Raw genomic sequence first — 19,137 nt, 5'->3', positions numbered from 1 at the left:
CATTGGCAGCGCATCTACAGCACCACAGACATCGGGGCTCCGGGCTTTCCCTGACGAACAGGGCTTCAACGTTTACCACCAGCTGCACCAGGGGGGCCCACTGAAAGAAACCCCGAAAAATCGGGAACGTCGGATGATTACTCCCACACCGAAAGTGCCAGCCAGTCAAGCTCTTGCTGCTCCTCACCGGCCATTGGCAGCGCATCTACAGCACCACAGACATCGGGGCTCCGGGCTTTCCCTGACGAACAGGGCTTCGACGTTTACCACCAGCTGCACCTGGGCGCCCATTGGAAAAAAACCCAAGAAAAATCTCGAATGTTGGACAATTGCTCCCACACCAAAAGTGCCAGCCAGTCAAGCTCTTGCTGCTCATCACCGGCCATCGGCAGCGCATCTACAGCACCACAGACATCGGGGCTCCGGGCTTTCCCTGACGAACAGGGCTTCGACGTTTACCATTACCTGTGCCTGGGAGTCCACTCCAAAAAAACCCGAAAAATCACAAACGTCAGACTATTGCTCCCACACCGAAAGTGCCAGCCAGTCAAGCTCTTGCTGCTCCTCACCGGCCATTGGCAGCGCATCTACAGCACCACAGACATTGGGGCTCCGGGCTTTCCCTGACGAACAGGGCTTCGACGTTTACCACCACCTGCACCTGGGCGCCCATTGGAAAAAAACCCAAGAAAAATCACGAACGTTGGACGATTGCTCCCACACCAAAAGTGCCAGCCAGTAAAGCTCTTGCTGCTCCTCCACTGCCAATGGCAGCACATCTACAGCACCACAGACAGCGGGGCTCCGCGCTTTCCCTGACGAACAGGGCTTCGACTTTTACCACCACCTGCGCCTGGGAGTCCACTCCAAAAAAACCCAAAAAATCACAAACGTCGGACGATTGCTCCCACACCGAAAGTGCCAGCCAGTCAAGCTCTTGCTGCTCCTCACCAGCCATTTGCAGCGCATCTACAGCACCACAGACATCGGGGCTCCGGGCTTTCCCTGACGAACAGGGCTTCGATGTTTACCACCAGCTGCACCTGGGCACCCACTGGAAAAAAACCCCGAAAAATCACGAACGTGGGACGATTGCTCCCACACCGAAAGTGCCAACAACTCAAGCTCTTGCTGCTCCTCACCGGCCATTGGCAGCGCATCTACAGCACCACAGATATCGGGGCTCCGGGCTTTCCCTGACGAACAGGGCTTCGACGTTTACCACCAGCTGCACCTGGGGGGCCCAGTGAAAAAAACCCCAATAAATAATGAACGTCGGACGATTGCTCCCACACTGAAAGTGCCAGCCAGTCAAGCTCTTCCTGCTCCTCACCGGCCTTTGGCAGCGCATCTACAGCACCACAGACATCGGGGCTTCGGGCATTCCCTGACAAACAGGGCTTCGACGTTTTCCACCACCTGCACCTGGGCGCCCACTGGAAAAAAACCCAAGAAAAATCACGAACGTCGGACGATTGCTCCCACACCGAAAGTGCCAGCCAGTCAAGCTCTTGCTGCTCCTCACCGGCCACTGGCAGCACATCTACAGCACCACAGACATCGGGGCTCCGGGCTTTCCCTGACGAACAGGGCTTCGACGTTTACCACCACCTGCACCTGGGGGGCCCACTGAAAAAAACCCCAAAAAATCATGAACGTCGGACGATTGCTCCCACACCGAATGTGCCATCCAGTCAAGCTCTTGCTGCTCCTCCCCGGCCATTGGCAGCGCATCTACAGCACCACAGACATCCGGGCTCCGGGCTTTCCCTGACGAACAGGGCTTCGACGTTTACCACCAGCTGCACCTGGCGGCCCCACTGAAAAAAACCCCGAAAAATCACGAACGTCGGACGATTGCTCCCACACCAAAAGTGTCAGCCAGACAAGCCCTTGCTGCTCCTCACCGGCCATTGGCAGCGCATCTACAGCACCACAGACATCGGGGCTCCGGGCTTTCCCTGACGAACAGGGCTTCGACGTTTACCACCAGCTGCACCTGGTCGCCCACTCCAGAAAAACCCTAAAAATCACGAACGTCGGACGATTGCTCCCACACAAAAAGTGCCAGCCAGTCAAGCTCCTGCTGCTCCTCACCGGCCATTGGCAGCGCATCTACAGCACCACAGACATCGGGGCTCCGGGCTTTCCCCTACGAACAGGGCTTCGACGTTTACCACCACCTGCGCCTGGGCGCCCATTGGAAAAAACTCAAGAAAAATCACGAATGTTGGACAATTGCTCCCACACCAAAAGTGCCAGCCAGTCAAGCTCTTGCTGCTCCTCCCCGGCCATTGGCAGCGCATCTACAGCACCACAGACATCGGGGCTCCGGGCTTTCCCTGACGAACAGGGCTTCGAAGTTTACCACCAGCTGCACCTGGGAGTCCACTCCAAAAAAACCCGAAAAATCACAAACGTCGGACGATTGCTCCCACACAAAAAGTGCCAGCCAGTCAAGCTCTTGCTGCTCCTCACCGGCCATTGGCAGCGCATCTACAGCACCACAGACATCGGGGCTCCGGGCTTTCCCTGACGAACAGGGCTTCGACGTTTACCACCAGCTGCACCTGGGGGGCCCACTAATAGAAACCCCGAAAAATCGGGAATGTCGGATGATTACTCCCACACCGAAAGTGCCAGCCAGTCAAGCTCTTGCTGCTCCTCACCGGCCATTGGCAGCGCATCTACAGCACCACAGACATCGGGGCTCCGGGCTTTCCCTGACGAACAGGGCTTCGACCTTTACCACCACCTGCACCTGGGCGCCCATTGGAAAAAAACCCAAGAAAAATCACGAACGTTGGACGATTGCTTCCACACCGAAAGTGCCAGCCAGTCAAGCTCCTGCTGCTCCTCACCGGCCATTGGCAGCGCATCTACAGCACCACAGACATCGGGGCTCTGAGCTTTCCCTGACGAACAGGGCTTCGATATTTACCACCTGCTGCACCTGGGTGCCCACTGGAAAAAACCCCGAAAAATCACGAACGTCGGACGATTGCTCCCACACCGAAAGTGCCAGCCAGTCAAGCTCCTGCTGCTCCTAAGCGGCCATTGGCAGCGCATCTACAGCACCACAGACATCGGGGCTCCGGGCTTTCCCTGACGAACAGGGCTTCGACGTTTACCACCAGCTGCACCTGGGCGCCCACTGAAAAAAACCCCGAAAAATCGGGAACGTCGGACGATTGCTCCCACACCAAAAGTGCCAGCCAGTCAAGCTCTTGCTGCTCCTCCCCGGCCATTGGCAGCACATCTACAGCACCACAGACATCGGGGCTCCGGGCTTTCCCTGACGAAAAGGGCTTCGACCTTTACCACCAGCTGCACCTGGTCGCCCACTCCAGAAAAACCCTAAAAATCACGAACGTCGGACGATTGCTCCCACACAAAAAGTGCCAGCCAGTCAAGCTCCTGCTGCTCCTCACCGGCCATTGGCAGCGCATCTACAGCACCACAGACATCGGGGCTCCGGGCTTTCTCTGACGAACAGGGCTTGAACGTTTTCCACCAGCTGCACCTGGGGGGCCCACTGAAAGAAACCCCGAAAAATCGGGAACGTCGGATGATTACTCCCACACCGAAAGTGCCAGCCAGTCAAGCTCTTGCTGCTCCTCACCGGCCATTGGCAGCGCATCTACAGCACCACAGTCATCGGGGCTCCGGGCTTTCCCTGACGAACAGGGCTTCGACGTTTACCACCAGCTGCACCTGAGCACCCATTGGAAAAAAACCCAAGAAAAATCACGAACGTTGGACAATTGCTCCCACACCGAAAGTGCCAGCCAGTCAAGCTCTTGCTGCTCATCACCGGCCATTGGCAGCGCATCTACAGCACCACAGACATCGGGGCTCCGGGCTTTCCCTGACGAACAGGGCTTCGACGTTTACCACCAGCTGCACCTGGGGGCCCCACTGAAAAAAACCCCGAAAAATCACAAACGTCAGACGATTGCTCCCACACCGAAAGTGCCAGCCAGTCAAGATCTTGCTGCTCCTCACCGGCCATTGGCAGCGCATCTACAGCACCACAGACATCGGGGCTCCGGGCTTTCCCTGACGAACAGGGCTTCGACGTTTACCACCACCTGCACCTGGGCGCCCATTGGAAAAAAACCCAAGAAAAATCACGAACGTTGGACGATTGCTCCCACACAAAAAGTGCCAGCCAGTCAAGCTCTTGCTGCTCCTCCCCGGCCATTGGCAGCGCATCTACAGCACCACAGACATCGGGGCTCCGGGCTTTCCCTGACGAACAGGGCTTCGACGCTTACCACCAGCTGCACCTGGGCGCCCATTGGAAAAAAACCCAAGAAAAATCACGAACGTTGGACGATTGCTCCCACACCGAAAGTGCCAGCCAGTCAAGCTCTTGCTGCTCCTCACCGGCCATTGGCAGCGCATCTACAGCACCACAGACATCGGGGCTCCGGGCTTTCCCTGACGAACAGGGCTTCGACGTTTACCACCAGCTGCACCTGGGAGTCCACTCCAAAAAAACCCGAAAAATCACGAACGTCGGACGATTGCTCCCACACAAAAAGTGCCAGCCAGTCAAGCTCTTGCTGCTCCTCCCCGGCCATTGGCAGCGCATCTACAGCACCACAGACATCGGGGCTCCGGGCTTTCCCTGACGAACAGGGCTTCGACGTTTACCACCAGCTGCACCTGGGGGGCCCACTGAAAAAAACCCCGAAAAATCATGAACGTCGGACGATTGATCCCACACAAAAAGTTCCAGCCAGTCAAGCTCTTGCTGCTCCTCCCCGGCCATTGGCAGCGCATCTACAGCACCACAGACATCGGGGCTCCGGGCTTTCCCTGACGAACAGGGCTTCGACGTTTACCACCAGCTGCACCTGGGGGGCCCACTGAAAAAAACCCCGAAAAATCATGAACGTCGGACGATTGCTCCCACACAAAAATTGCCAGCCAGTCAAGCTCCTGCTGCTCCTCACCGGCCATTGGCAGCGCATCTACAGCACCACAGACATCGGGGCTCCGGGCTTTCCCTGACGAACAGGGCTTCGACCTTTACCACCACCTGCACCTGGGCGCCCATTGGAAAAAAACCCAAGAAAAATCACGAACGTTGGACGATTGCTCCCACACCGAAAGTGCCAGGCAGTCAAGCTCTTGCTGCCCATCACCGGCCATTGGCAGCGCATCTACAGCACCACAGACATCGGGGCTCTGAGCTTTCCCTGACGAACAGGGCTTCGATATTTACCACCTGCTGCACCTGGGCGCCCACTGGAAAAAAACCCCGAAAAATCACGAACGTCGGACGATTGCTCCCACACCGAAAGTGCCAGCCAGTCAAGCTCTTGCTGCTCCTCCCCGGCCATTGGCAGCGCATCTACAGCACCACAGACATAGGGCTCCGGTCTTTCCCTGACGAACAGGGCTTCGATGTTTACCACCAGCTGCGCCTGGGCGCCCACTTAAAAAATCCCAAAAAATCAGGAATGTCGGACGATTGCTCCCACACCGAAAGTGCCAGCCACACAAGCTCTTGCTGCTCCTCCCCGGCCATTGGCAGCGCAACTACAGCACCACAGACATCGGGGCTCCGGGCTTTCCCTGACGAACAGGGCTTCGACCTTTACCACCAGCTGCACCTGGTCGCCCACTCCAAAAAACCCGAAAAATCACGAACGTTGGACGATTGCTCCCACACCGAAAGTGCCAGCCAGTCAAGCTCTTGCTGCTCCTCACCGGCCATTGGCAGCGCATCTACAGCACCACAGACATCGGGGCTCCGGGCTTTCCCTGACGAACAGGGCTTCGACGTTTACCACCAGCTGCACCTGGGCGCCCATTGGAAAAAAACCCAAGAAAAATCACGAACGTCGGACGATTGCTCCCACACCGAAAGTGCCAGCCAGTCAACCTCTTGCTGCTCCTCACCGGCCATTGGCAGTGCATCTACAGCACCACACACATCGGGGCTCCGGGCTTTCCCTGGCGAAAAGGGCTTCGACTTTTACCACCACCTGCACCTGGTCGCCCACTCCAAAAAACCCGAAAAATCACGAACGTTGGACGATTGCTCCCACACCGAAAGTGCCAGCCAGTCAAGCTCTTGCTGCTCCTCACCGGCCATTGGCAGCGCATCTACAGCACCACAGACATCCGGGCTCCGGGCTTTCCCTGACGAACAGGGCTTCGACGTTTACCACCAGCTGCACCTGGGGGGCCCACTGAAAGAAACCCCGAAAAATCGGGAACGTCGGATGATTACTCCCACACCGAAAGTGCCAGCTAGTCAAGCTCTTGCTGCTCCTCACCGGCCATTGGCAGCGCATCTACAGCACCACAGACATCGGGGCTCCGGGCTTTCCCTGACGAACAGGGCTTCGACGTTTACCACCAGCTGCACCTGGGCGCCCATTGGAAAAAAACCCAAGAAAAATCACGAATGTTGGACAATTGCTCCCACACAAAAAGTGCCAGCCAGTCAAGCTCTTGCTGCTCATCACCGGCCATCGGCAGCGCATCTACAGCACCACAGACATCGGGGCTCCGGGCTTTCCCTGACGAACAGGGCTTCGACGTTTACCATTACCTGTGCCTGGGAGTCCACTCCAAAAAAACCCGAAAAATCACAAACGTCAGACGATTGCTCCCACACCGAAAGTGCCAGCCAGTCAAGCTCTTGCTGCTCCTCACCGGCCATTGGCAGCGCATCTACAGCACCACAGACATCGGGGCTCCGGGCTTTCCCTGACGAACAGGGCTTCGACGTTTACCACCACCTGTACCTGGGCGCCCATTGGAAAAAAACCCAAGAAAAATCAAGAACGTTGAACGATTGCTCCCACACAAAAAGTGCCAGCCAGTCAAGCTCTTGCTGCTCCTCCCCGGCCATTGGCAGCACATCTACAGCACCACAGACATCGGGGCTCCGGGCTTTCCCTGACTTACAGGGATTCGACGTTTACCACCAGCTGCACCTGGGGGGCCCACAGAAAAAAACCCCGAAAATTCACGAATGTCGGACGATTGCTCCCACACAAAAAGTTCCAGCCAGTCAAGCTCTTGCTGCTCCTCCCCGGCCATTGGCAGCGCATCTACAGCACCACAGACATCGGGGCTCCAGGCTTTCCCTGACGAACAGGGCTTCGACGTTTACCACCAGCTGCACCTGGGGGGCCCACTGAAAAAAACCCCAAAAAATCGGGAACGTCGGATGATTACTCCCACACCGAAAGTGCCAGCCAGTCAAGCTCTTGCTGCTCCTCACCGGCCATTGGCAGCGCATCTACAGCACCACAGACATCGGGGCTCCGGGCTTTCCCTGACGAACAGGGCTTCGACGTTTACCACCAGCTGCACCTGGTCGCCCACTCCAAAAAAACCCGAAAAATCACAAACGTCGGACGATTGCTCCCACACCGAAAGTGCCAGCCAGTCAAGCTCTTGCTGCTCATCACCGGCCATTGGCAGCGCATCTACAGCACCACAGACATCGGGGCTCCGGGCTTTCCCTGACGAACAGGGCTTCGACGTTTACCACCAGCTGCACCTGGGGGTCAACTGAAAAAAGCCCCGAAAAATCACGAACGTCGGACGATTGCTCCCACACAAAAAGTGCCAGCCAGTCAAGCTCCTGCTGCTCCTCACCGGCCATTGGCAGCGCATCTACAGCACCACAGACATCGGGGCTCTGAGCTTTCCCTGACGAACAGGGCTTCGATATTTACCACCTGCTGCACCTGGGCGCCCACTGGAAAAAACCCCGAAAAATCACGAACGTCGGACGATTGCTCCCACACCGAAAGTGCCAGCCAGTGAAGCTCCTGCTGCTCCTAAGCGGCCATTGGCAGCGCATCTACAGCACCACAGACATCGGGGCTCCGGGCTTTCCCTGACGAACAGGGCTTCGACGTTTACCACCAGCTGCACCTGGGCGCCCACTGAAAAAAACCCCGAAAAATCACGAACGTCGGACGATTGCTCCCACACCAAAAGTGCCAGCCAGTCAAGCTCTTGCTGCTCCTCCCCGGCCATTGGCAGCACATCTACAGCACCACAGACATCGGGGCTCCGGGCTTTCCCTGACGAAAAGGGCTTCGACCTTTACCACCAGCTGCACCTGGTCGCCCACTCCAGAAAAACCCTAAAAATCACGAACGTCGGACGATTGCTCCCACACAAAAAGTGCCAGCCAGTCAAGCTCCTGCTGCTCCTCACCGGCCATTGGCAGCGCATCTACAGCACCACAGACATCGGGGCTCCGGGCTTTCCCTGACGAACAGGGCTTGAACGTTTTCCACCAGCTGCACCTGGGGGCATCACTGAAAAAAACCCCGAAAAATCACGAACGTTGGACGATTGCTCCCACACCGAAAGTGCCAGCCAGTCAAGATCTTGCTGCTCCTCACCGGCCATTGGCAGCGCATCTACAGCACCACAGACATCGGGGCTCCGGGCTTTCCCTGACGAACAGGGCTTCGACGTTTACCACCACCTGCACCTGGGCGCCCATTGGAAAAAAACCCAAGAAAAATCACGAACGTTGGACGATTGCTCCCACACCGAAAGTGCCAGCCAGTCAAGCTCTTGCTGCTCATCACCGGCCATTGGCAGTGCCTCTACAGCACCACAGACATCGGGGCTCCGGGCTTTCCCTGACGAACAGGGCTTCGATGTTTACTACCAGCTGCACCTGGGCGCCCACTGGAAAAAAAACCCGAAAAATCAGGAACGTCGGACGATTGCTCCCACACCGAAAGTGTCATCCAGTCAAGCTCTTGCTGCTCCTCCCCGGCCATTGGCAGCGCATCTACAGCACCACAGACATAGGGCTCCGGTCTTTCCCTGACGAACAGGGCTTCGACGTTTACCACCAGCTGCGCCTGGGCGCCCACTTAAAAAATCCCAAAAAATCAGGAATGTCGGACGATTGCTCCCACACCGAAAGTGCCAGCCACACAAGCTCTTGCTGCTCCTCACCGGCCATTGGCAGTGCCTCTACAGCACCACAGACATCGGGGCTCCGGGCTTTCCCTGATGAACAGGGCTTCGACCTTTACCACCAGCTGCACCTGGTCGCCCACTCCAAAAAACCCGAAAAATCACGAACGTTGGACGATTGCTCCCACACCGAAAGTGCCAGCCAGTCAAGCTCTTGCTGCTCCTCACCGGCCATTGGCAGCGCATCTACAGCACCACAGACATCGGGGCTCCGGGCTTTCCCTGACGAACAGGGCTTCGACGTTTACCACCACCTGCACCTGGGCGCCCATTGGAAAAAAACCCAAGAAAAATCACGAACGTCGGACGATTGCTCCCACACCGAAAGAGCCAGCAACTCAAGCTCTTGCTGCTCAGCACCGGCCATTGGCAGCCCATCTACAGCACCACAGACATCGGGGCTCCGGGCTTTCCCTGACGAACAGGGCTTCGACCTTTACCACCACCTGCATCTGGGGGGCCCACTGAAAAAAACCCCGAAAAATCATGAACGTCGGACGATTGCTCCCACACCGAAAGTGCCAGCCAGTCAACCTCTTGCTGCTCCTCACCGGCCATTGGCAGCGCATCTACAGCACTACACACATCGGGGCTCCGGGCTTTCCCTGGCGAAAAGGGCTTCGACTTTTACCACCACCTGCACCTGGTCGCCCACTCCAAAAAACCCGAAAAATCACGAACGTTGGACGATTGCTCCCACACCGAAAGTGCCAGCCAGTCAAGCTCTTGCTGCTCCTCACCGGCCATTGGCAGCGCATCTACAGCACCACAGACATAGGGCTCCGGGCTTTCCCTGACGAACAGGGCTTCGACGTTTACCACCAGCTGCGCCTGGGCGCCCACTTAAAAAATCCCAAAAAATCACGAATGTCGGACGATTGCTCCCACACCGAAATGCCAACAAGTCAAGCTCTTGCTGCTCCTCACCGGCCATTGGCAGCGCATCTACAGCACCACAGACATCGGGGCTCCGGGCTTTCCCTGACGAACAGGGCTTCGACGTTTACCACCAGCTGCACCTGGGGGCCCATTGGTAAAAAAACCAAGAAAAATCACGAACATCGGACGATTGCTCCCACTCCGAAAGTGCCAGCCAGTCAAGCTCTTGCTGCTCCTCCCCGGCCATTGGTAGCGCATCTACAGCACCATAGACATCGGGGCTCCGGGCTTTCCCTGACGAACAGGGCTTCGACGTTTACCACCAGCTGCACCTGGGGGGCCCACTGAAAAAAAACCCAAGAAAAATCATGAACGTCGGACGATTGCTCCCACACCGAAAGTGCCAGCTAGTCAAGGTCTTGCTGCTCCTCACCGGCCATTGGCAGCGCATCTACAGCACCACAGACATCGGGGCTCCGGGCTTTCCCTGATGAACAGGGCTTTGACGTTTACCACCAGCTGCACCTGGGCGCCCACTCCAAAAAGATCCCGAACAATCACGAACGTCGGACGATTGCTCCCACACCGAAAGTGCCAGCCAGTCAACCTCTTGCTGCTCCTCACCGGCCATTGGCAGCGCATCCACAGCACTACACACATCGGGGCTCCGGGCTTTCCCTGGCGAAAAGGGCTTCGACTTTTACCACCACCTGCACCTGGTCGCCCACTCCAAAAAACCCGAAAAATCACGAACGTTGGACGATTGCTCCCACACCGAAAGTGCCAGCCAGTCAAGCTCTTGCTGCTCCTCACCGGCCATTGGCAGCGCATCTACAGCACCACAGACATAGGGCTCCGGGCTTTCCCTGACGAACAGGGCTTCGACGTTTACCACCAGCTGCGCCTGGGCGCCCACTTAAAAAATCCCAAAAAATCACGAATGTCGGACGATTGCTCCCACACCGAAATGCCAACAAGTCAAGCTCTTGCTGCTCCTCACCGGCCATTGGCAGCGCATCTACAGCACCACAGACATCGGGGCTCCGGGCTTTCCCTGACGAACAGGGCTTCGACGTTTACCACCATCTGCACCTGGGGGGCCCACTGAAAAGAACCCCAATAAATCATGAACGTCGGACGATTGCTCCCACACCGAAAGTGCCAGCCAGACAAGCTCTTGCTGCTCCTCACCGGCCATTGGCAGCGCATCTACAGCACCACAGACATCGGGGCTCCGGTCTTTCTGTGATGAACAGGGCTTCGACGTTTACCACCAGCTGCACCTGGGCGCACATTGGAAAAAAACCCAAGAAAAATCACGAACATCGGACGATTGCTCCCACACCGAAAGTGCCAGCCACACAAGCTCTTGCTGCTCCTCACCGGCCATTGGCAGCGCATCTACAGCACCACAGACATCGGGGCTCCGGTCTTTCTGTGATGAACAGGGCTTCGACGTTTACCACCAGCTGCACCTGGGCGCACATTGGAAAAAAACCCAAGAAAAATCACGAACATCGGACGATTGCTCCCACACCGAAAGTGCCAGCCAGTCAAGCTCTTGCTGCTCCTCCCCGGCCATTGGTAGCGCATCTACAGCACCACAGACATCGGGGCTCCGGGCTTTCCCTGATGAACAGGGCTTTGACGTTTACCACCAGCTGCACCTGGGCGCCCACTCCAAAAAAATCCCGAACAATCACGAACGTCGGACGATTGCTCCCACACCGAAAGTGCCAGCCAGTCAAGCTCTTGCTGCTCCTCACCGGCCATTGGCAGCGCATCTACAGCACCACAGACATTGGGGCTCCTGGCTTTCCCTGACGAACAGGGCTTCGACCTTTACCACCCGCTGCACCTGGGCGCACATTGGAAAAAATCCCAAGAAAAATCATGAACGTTGGACGATTGCTCCCACACCGAATGTGCCAGCCAGTCAAGCTCTTGATGCTCATCACCGGCCATTGGCAGCCCATCTACAGCACCACAGACATCGGGGCTCCGGGCTTTCCCTGATGAACAGGGCTTCGACGTTTACCACCACCTGCACCTGGGCGCCCACTGAAAAAAAAACCCCGAAAAATGACGAATGTCGGACGATTGCTCCCACACAAAAAGTGCCAGCCAGACAAGCTCTAGCTGCTCCTCAGCGGCCATTGGCAGCGCATCTACAGCACCACAGACATCGGGGCTCCGGGCTTTCCCTGACGAACAGGACTTCGACGTTTACCACCAGCTGCACCTGGGCGCCCACTCCAAAAAAACCCGAAAAATCACGAACGTCGGACGATTGCTCCCACACAAAAAGTGCCAGCCAGTCAAGCTCTTGCTGCTCCTCACCGGCCATTGGCAGCGCATCTACAGCACCACAGATATCGGGGCTCCGGGCTTTCCCTGACGAACAGGGCTTCGACGTTTACCACCAGCTGCACCTGGGCACACACTAAAAAAACCCCAAAAAATCACGAACGTCGGACGATTGCTCCCACACCGAAAGTGCCAGCCAGTCAAGCTCTTGCTGCTCCTCAACGGACATTGGCAGCGCATCTACAGCACCACAGACATCGGGGCTCCGGGCTTTCCCTGACGAACAGGCCTTCGACGTTTATCACCAGCTGCACCGGGTCGCCCACTCCAAAAAACCCCGAAAAATCACGAACGTCGGACGATTGCTCCCACACCGAATGTGTCAGCCAGTCAAGCTCTTGCTGCTCCTCACCGGCCATTGGCAGCGCATCTACAGCACCACAGACATCGGGGCTCCGGGCTTTCCCTGACGAACAGGGCTTCGACGTTTACCACCAGCTGCTCCTGGGCACACACTAAAAAAAACCCAAAAAATCACGAACGTCGGACGATTGCTCCCACACCGAAAGTGCCAGCAACTCAAGCTCTTGCTGCTCCTCCTCGGTCATTGGCAACACATCTACAGCACCACAGACATCGGGGCTCCGGGCTTTCCCTGACGAACAGGGTTTCGACGTTTACCACCAGCTGCTCCTGGGCACGTACTAAAAACAAACCCCAAAAATCTAGAACGTCGGACGATTGCTCCCACACCAAAAGTGCCAGCAACTCAAGGTCTTGCTGCTCCTCACCGGCCATTGGCAGCGCATCTACAGCACCACAGACATCGGGGCTCAGGGCTTTCCCTGATGAACAGGGCTTCGACGTTTACCACCAGATGCACCTGGGCGCCCACTCCAAAAAAACCCGAAAAATCACGAACGTCGGACGATTCCTCCCACACAAGAAGTGCCAGCCAGTCAAGCTGCTGCTGCTCCTCACCGGCCATTGGCAGCGCATCCACAGCACCACAGACATCGGGGCTCCGGGCTTTCCCTGACGAACAGGGCTTCGACGTTTACCACCACCTGCACCTGGGCGCCCATTGGAAAAAAACCCAAGAAAAATCACGAACGTTGGACGATTGCTCCCACACCGAAAATGCCAGCAACTCAAGCTCTTGCTGCTCCTCACCGGCCATTGGCAGCGCATCTACAGCACCACAGACATCGGGGCTCCAGGCTTTCCCTGACGAACAGGGCTTCGACATTTACCACCACCTGCACCTGGGCGCCCATTGGAAAAAAACCCAAGAAAAATCACGAACGTTGGATGATTGCTCCCACACCGAAAGTGCCAGCCAGTCAAGCTCTTGCTGTTCCTCACCGGCCATTAGCAGCGCATCTACAGCACCACTGACATCGGGGCTCCGGGCTTTCCCTGACGAACAGGGCTTCGACCTTTACCACCAGCTGCACCTGGGCGCCCATTGGTAAAAAAACCAAGAAAAATCACGAACATCGGACGATTGCTCCCACTCCGAAAGTGCCAGCCAGTCAAGCTCTTGCTGCTCCTCCCCGGCCATTGGTAGCGCATCTACAGCACCATAGACATCGGGGCTCCGGGCTTTCCCTGACGAACAGGGCTTCGACGTTTACCACCAGCTGCACCTGGGGGGCCCACTGAAAAAAAACCCAAGAAAAATCACGAACGTCGGACGATTGCTCCCACACCGAAAGTGCCAGCTAGTCAAGGTCTTGCTGCTCCTCACCGGCCATTGGCAGCGCATCTACAGCACCACAGACATGGGGGCTCCGGGCTTTCCCTGATGAACAGGGCTTTGACGTTTACCACCAGCTGCACCTGGGCGCCCACTCCAAAAAAATCCCGAACAATCACGAACGTCGGACGATTGCTCCCACACCGAAAGTGCCAGCCAGTCAAGCTCTTGCTGCTCCTCACCGGCCATTGGCAGCGCATCTACAGCACCACAGACATTGGGGCTCCTGGCTTTCCCTGACGAACAGGGCTTCGACCTTTACCACCACCTGCACCTGGGCGCCCATTGGAAAAAAACCCAAGAAAAATCACGAACGTTGGACGATTGCTCCCACACCGAAAATGCCAGCAACTCAAGCTCTTGCTGCTCCTCACCGGCCATTGGCAGCGCATCTACAGCACCACAGACATCGGGGCTCCAGGCTTTCCCTGACGAACAGGGCTTCGACATTTACCACCAGCTGCACCTGGGCGCCCACTCCAAAAAAATCCCGAACAATCACGAACGTCGAACGATTGCTCCCACACCGAAAGTGTCAGCCAGTCAAGCTCTTGCTGCTCCTCACCGGCCATTGGCAGCGCATCTACAGCACCACAGACATTGGGGCTCCTGGCTTTCCCTGAGGAACAGGGCTTCGACCTTTACCACCCGCTGCACCTGGGCGCCCATTGGAAAAAATCCCAAGAAAAATCATGAACGTTGGACGATTGCTCCCACACCAAATGTGCCAGCCAGTCAAGCTCTTGATGCTCATCACCGGCCATTGGCAGCCCATCTACAGCACCACAGACATCGGGGCTCCGGGCTTTCCCTGATGAACAGGGCTTCGACGTTTACCACCACCTGCACCCGGGCGCCCACTGAAAAAAAAACCCCGAAAAATGACGAATGTCGGACGATTGCTCCCACACAAAAAGTGCCAGCCAGTCAAGCTCTTGCTGCTCCTCAGCGGCCATTGGTAGCGCATCTACAGCACCACAGACATCGGGGCTCCGGGCTTTCCCTGACGAACAGGACTTCGACGTTTACCACCAGCTGCACCTGGGCGCCCACTCCAAAAAAACCCGAAAAATCACGAACGTCGGACGATTGCTCCCACTCAAAAAGTGCCAGCCAGTCAAGCTCTTGCTGCTCCTCACCGGCCATTGGCAGCGCATCTACAGCACCACAGACATCGGGGCTCCGGGCTTTCCCTGACAAACAGGGCTTCGACGTTTACCACCAGCTGCACCTGGGCACACACTAAAAAAAACCCAAAAAATCACGAACGTCGGACGATTGCTCCCACACCGAAAGTGCCAGCAACTCAAGCTCTTGCTGCTCCTCACCGGCCATTGGCAGCGCATCTACAGCACCACAGACATCGGAGCTCCGGGCTTTCCCTGACGAACAGGGCTTCGACGTTTACCACCAGCTGCACCTGGGCGCCCACTGAAAAAAACCCCGAAAAATCACGAACGTCGGACGATTGCTCCCACACCGAAAGTGCCAGCCAGTCAAGCTCTTGCTGCTCCTCAACGGACATTGGCAGCGCATCTACAGCACCACAGACATCGGGGCTCCGGGCTTTCCCTGACGAACAGGGCTTCGACGTTTACCACCAGCTGCTCCTGGGCACACACTAAAAAAAACCCAAAAAATCACGAACGTCGGACGATTGCTCCCACACCAAAAGTGCCAGCAACTCAAGGTCTTGCTGCTCCTCACCGGCCATTGGCAGCGCATCTACAGCACCACAGACATCGGGGCTCAGGGCTTTCCCTGATGAACAGGGCTTCGACGTTTACCACCAGATGCACCTGGGCGCCCACTCCAAAAAAACCCGAAAAATCACGAACGTCGGACGATTGCTCCCACACCGAAAGTGCCAGCAACTCAAGCTCCTGCTGCTCCTCACCGGCCATTGGCAGCGCATCTACAGCACCACAGACATCGGGGCTCCGGGCTTTCCCTGACGAACAGGGCTTCGACATTTACCACCAGCTGCACCTGGGCGCCCACTCCAAAAAAACCCGAAAAATCACGAACGTCGGACGATTCCTCCCACACAAGAAGTGCCAGCCAGTCAAGCTCCTGCTGCTCCTCACCGGCCATTGGCAGCGCATCCACAGCACCACAGACATCGGGGCTCCGGGCTTTCCCTGACGAACAGGGCTTCGACGTTTACCACCACCTGCACCTGGGCGCCCATTGGAAAAAAACCCAAGAAAAATCACGAACGTTGGACGATTGCTCCCACACCGAAAATGCCAGCAACTCAAGCTCTTGCTGCTCCTCACCGGCCATTGGCAGCGCATCTACAGCACCACAGACATCGGGGCTCCAGGCTTTCCCTGACGAACAGGGCTTCGATATTTACCACCACCTGCACCTGGGCGCCCATTGGAAAAAAACCCAAGAAAAATCACGAACGTTGGATGATTGCTCCCACACCGAAAGTGCCAGCCAGTCAAGCTCTTGCTGTTCCTCACCGGCCATTGGCAGCGCATCTACAGCACCACAGACATCGGGGCTCCGGGCTTTCCCTGACGAACAGGGCTTCGACCTTTACCACCAGCTGCACCTGGGGGCCCATTGGTAAAAAAACCAAGAAAAATCACGAACATCGGACGATTGCTCCCACTCCGAAAGTGCCAGCCAGTCAAGCTCTTGCTGCTCCTCCCCGGCCATTGGTAGCGCATCTACAGCACCATAGACATCGGGGCTCCGGGCTTTCCCTGACGAACAGGGCTTCGACGTTTACCACCAGCTGCACCTGGGGGGCCCACTGAAAAAAAACCCAAGAAAAATCATGAACGTCGGACGATTGCTCCCACACCGAAAGTGCCAGCTAGTCAAGGTCTTGCTGCTCCTCACCGGCCATTGGCAGCGCATCTACAGCACCACAGACATCGGGGCTCCGGGCTTTCCCTGATGAACAGGGCTTTGACGTTTACCACCAGCTGCACCTGGGCGCCCACTCCAAAAAGATCCCGAACAATCACGAACGTCGGACGATTGCTCCCACACCGAAAGTGCCAGCCAGTCAAGCTCTTGCTGCTCCTCACCGGCCATTGGCAGCGCATCTACAGCACCACAGACATTGGGGCTCCTGGCTTTCCCTGACGAACAGGGCTTCGACCTTTACCACCCGCTGCACCTGGGCGCCCATTGGAAAAAATCCCAAGAAAAATCATGAACGTTGGACGATTGCTCCCACACCGAATGTGCCAGCCAGTCAAGCTCTTGATGCTCATCACCGGCCATTGGCAGCCCATCTACAGCACCACAGACATCGGGGCTCCGGGCTTTCCCTGATGAACAGGGCTTCGACGTTTACCACCACCTGCACCTGGGCGCCCACTGAAAAAAAAACCCCGAAAAATGACGAATGTCGGACGATTGCTCCCACACAAAAAGTGCCAGCCAGTCAAGCTCTTGCTGCTCCTCAGCGGCCATTGGAAGCGCATCTACAGCACCACAGACATCGGGGCTCCGGGCTTTCCCTGACGAACAGGACTTCGACGTTTACCACCAGCTGCACCTGGGCGCCCACTCCAAAAAAACCCGAAAAATCACGAACGTCGGACGATTGCTCCCACACAAAAAGTGCCAGCCAGTCAAGCTCTTGCTGCTCCTCACCGGCCATTGGCAGCGCATCTACAGCACCACAGACATCGGGGCTCCGGGCTTTCCCTGACGAACAGGGCTTCGACGTTTACCACCAGCTGCACCTGGGCACACACTAAAAAAACCCAAAAAATCACGAACGTCGGACGATTGCTCCCACACCGAAAGTGCCAGCAACTCAAGCTCTTGCTGCTCCTCACCGGCCATTGGCAGCGCATCTACAGCACCACAGACATCGGAGCTCCGGGCTTTCCCTGACGAACAGGGCTTCGACGTTTACCACCAGCTGCACCTGGGCGCCCACTGAAAAAAACCCCGAAAAATCATGAACGTCGGACGATTGCTCCCACACCGAAAGTGCCAGCCAGTCAAGCTCTTGCTGCTCCTCAACGGACATTGGCAGCGCATCTACAGCACCACAGACATCGGGGCTCCGGGCTTTCCCTGACGAACAGGCCTTCGACGTTTATCACCAGCTGCACCGGGTCGCCCACTCCAAAAAACCCCGAAAAATCACGAACGTCGGACGATTGCTCCCACACCGAATGTGTCAGCCAGTCAAGCTCTTGCTGCTCCTCACCGGCCATTGGCAGCGCATCTACAGCACCACAGACATCGGGGCTCCGGGCTTTCCCTGACGAACAGGGCTTCGACCTTTACCACCATCTGCACCTGGGGGGCCCACTGAAAAAAAACCCAAAAAATCACGAACGTCGGACGATTGCTCCCACACAAGAAGTGCCAGCCAGTCAAGCTCCTGCTGCTCCTCACCGGCCATTGGCAGCGCATCTACAGCACCACAGACATCGGGGCTCCGGGCTTTCCCTGACGAACAGGGCTTCGACGTTTACCACCAGCTGCACCTGGGCGCCCACTGAAAAAAACCTTGAAAAATCACGAACGTCGGACGATTACTCCCACACCGAACATGCCAGCCAGTCAAGCTCTTGTTGCTCCTCCTCGGTCATTGGCAACACATCTACAGCACCACAGACATCGGGGCTCCGGGCTTTCCCTGATGAACAGGGCTTCGACGTTTACCACCACCTGCACCTGGGCGCCCACTGAAAAAAAAACCCCAAAAAATGACGAATGTCGGACGATTGCTCCCACACAAAAAGTGCCAGCCAGTCAAGGTCTTGCTGCTCCTCACCGTCCATTGGCAGCGCATCTACAGCACCACAGACATCGGGGCTCCGGGCTTTCCCTGACGAACAGGGTTTCGACATTTACCACCAGCTGCACCTGGGCACCCACTCCAAAAAAACCCGAAAAATCACGAACGTCTGACGATTGCTCCCACACAAAAAGTGTCAGCCAGTCAAGCTCCTGCTGCTCCTAAGCGGCCATTGGCAGCGCATCTACAGCACCACAGACATCGGGGCTCCGGGCTTTCCCTGACGAACAGGGCTTCGACCTTTACCACCATCTGCACCTGGGGGGCCCACTGAAAAAAACCCCAAAAAATCATGAACGTCGGACGATTGCTCCCACACCAAAAGTGCCAGCCAGTCAAGCTCTTGCTGCTCCTCACCGGCCATTGGCAGCGCATCTACAGCACCACAGACATCGGGGCTCCGGGCTTTCCCTGACGAACAGGG

Source organism: Chlamydotis macqueenii, chromosome W, assembly GCF_036417535.1.
Source record: "Chlamydotis macqueenii isolate bChlMac1 chromosome W, bChlMac1.mat, whole genome shotgun sequence".
NCBI lineage: Eukaryota > Metazoa > Chordata > Aves > Otidiformes > Otididae > Chlamydotis > Chlamydotis macqueenii.
The sequence above is the reverse complement of the archived record's forward strand: the minus strand, read 5'-3'. Positions refer to the sequence as shown.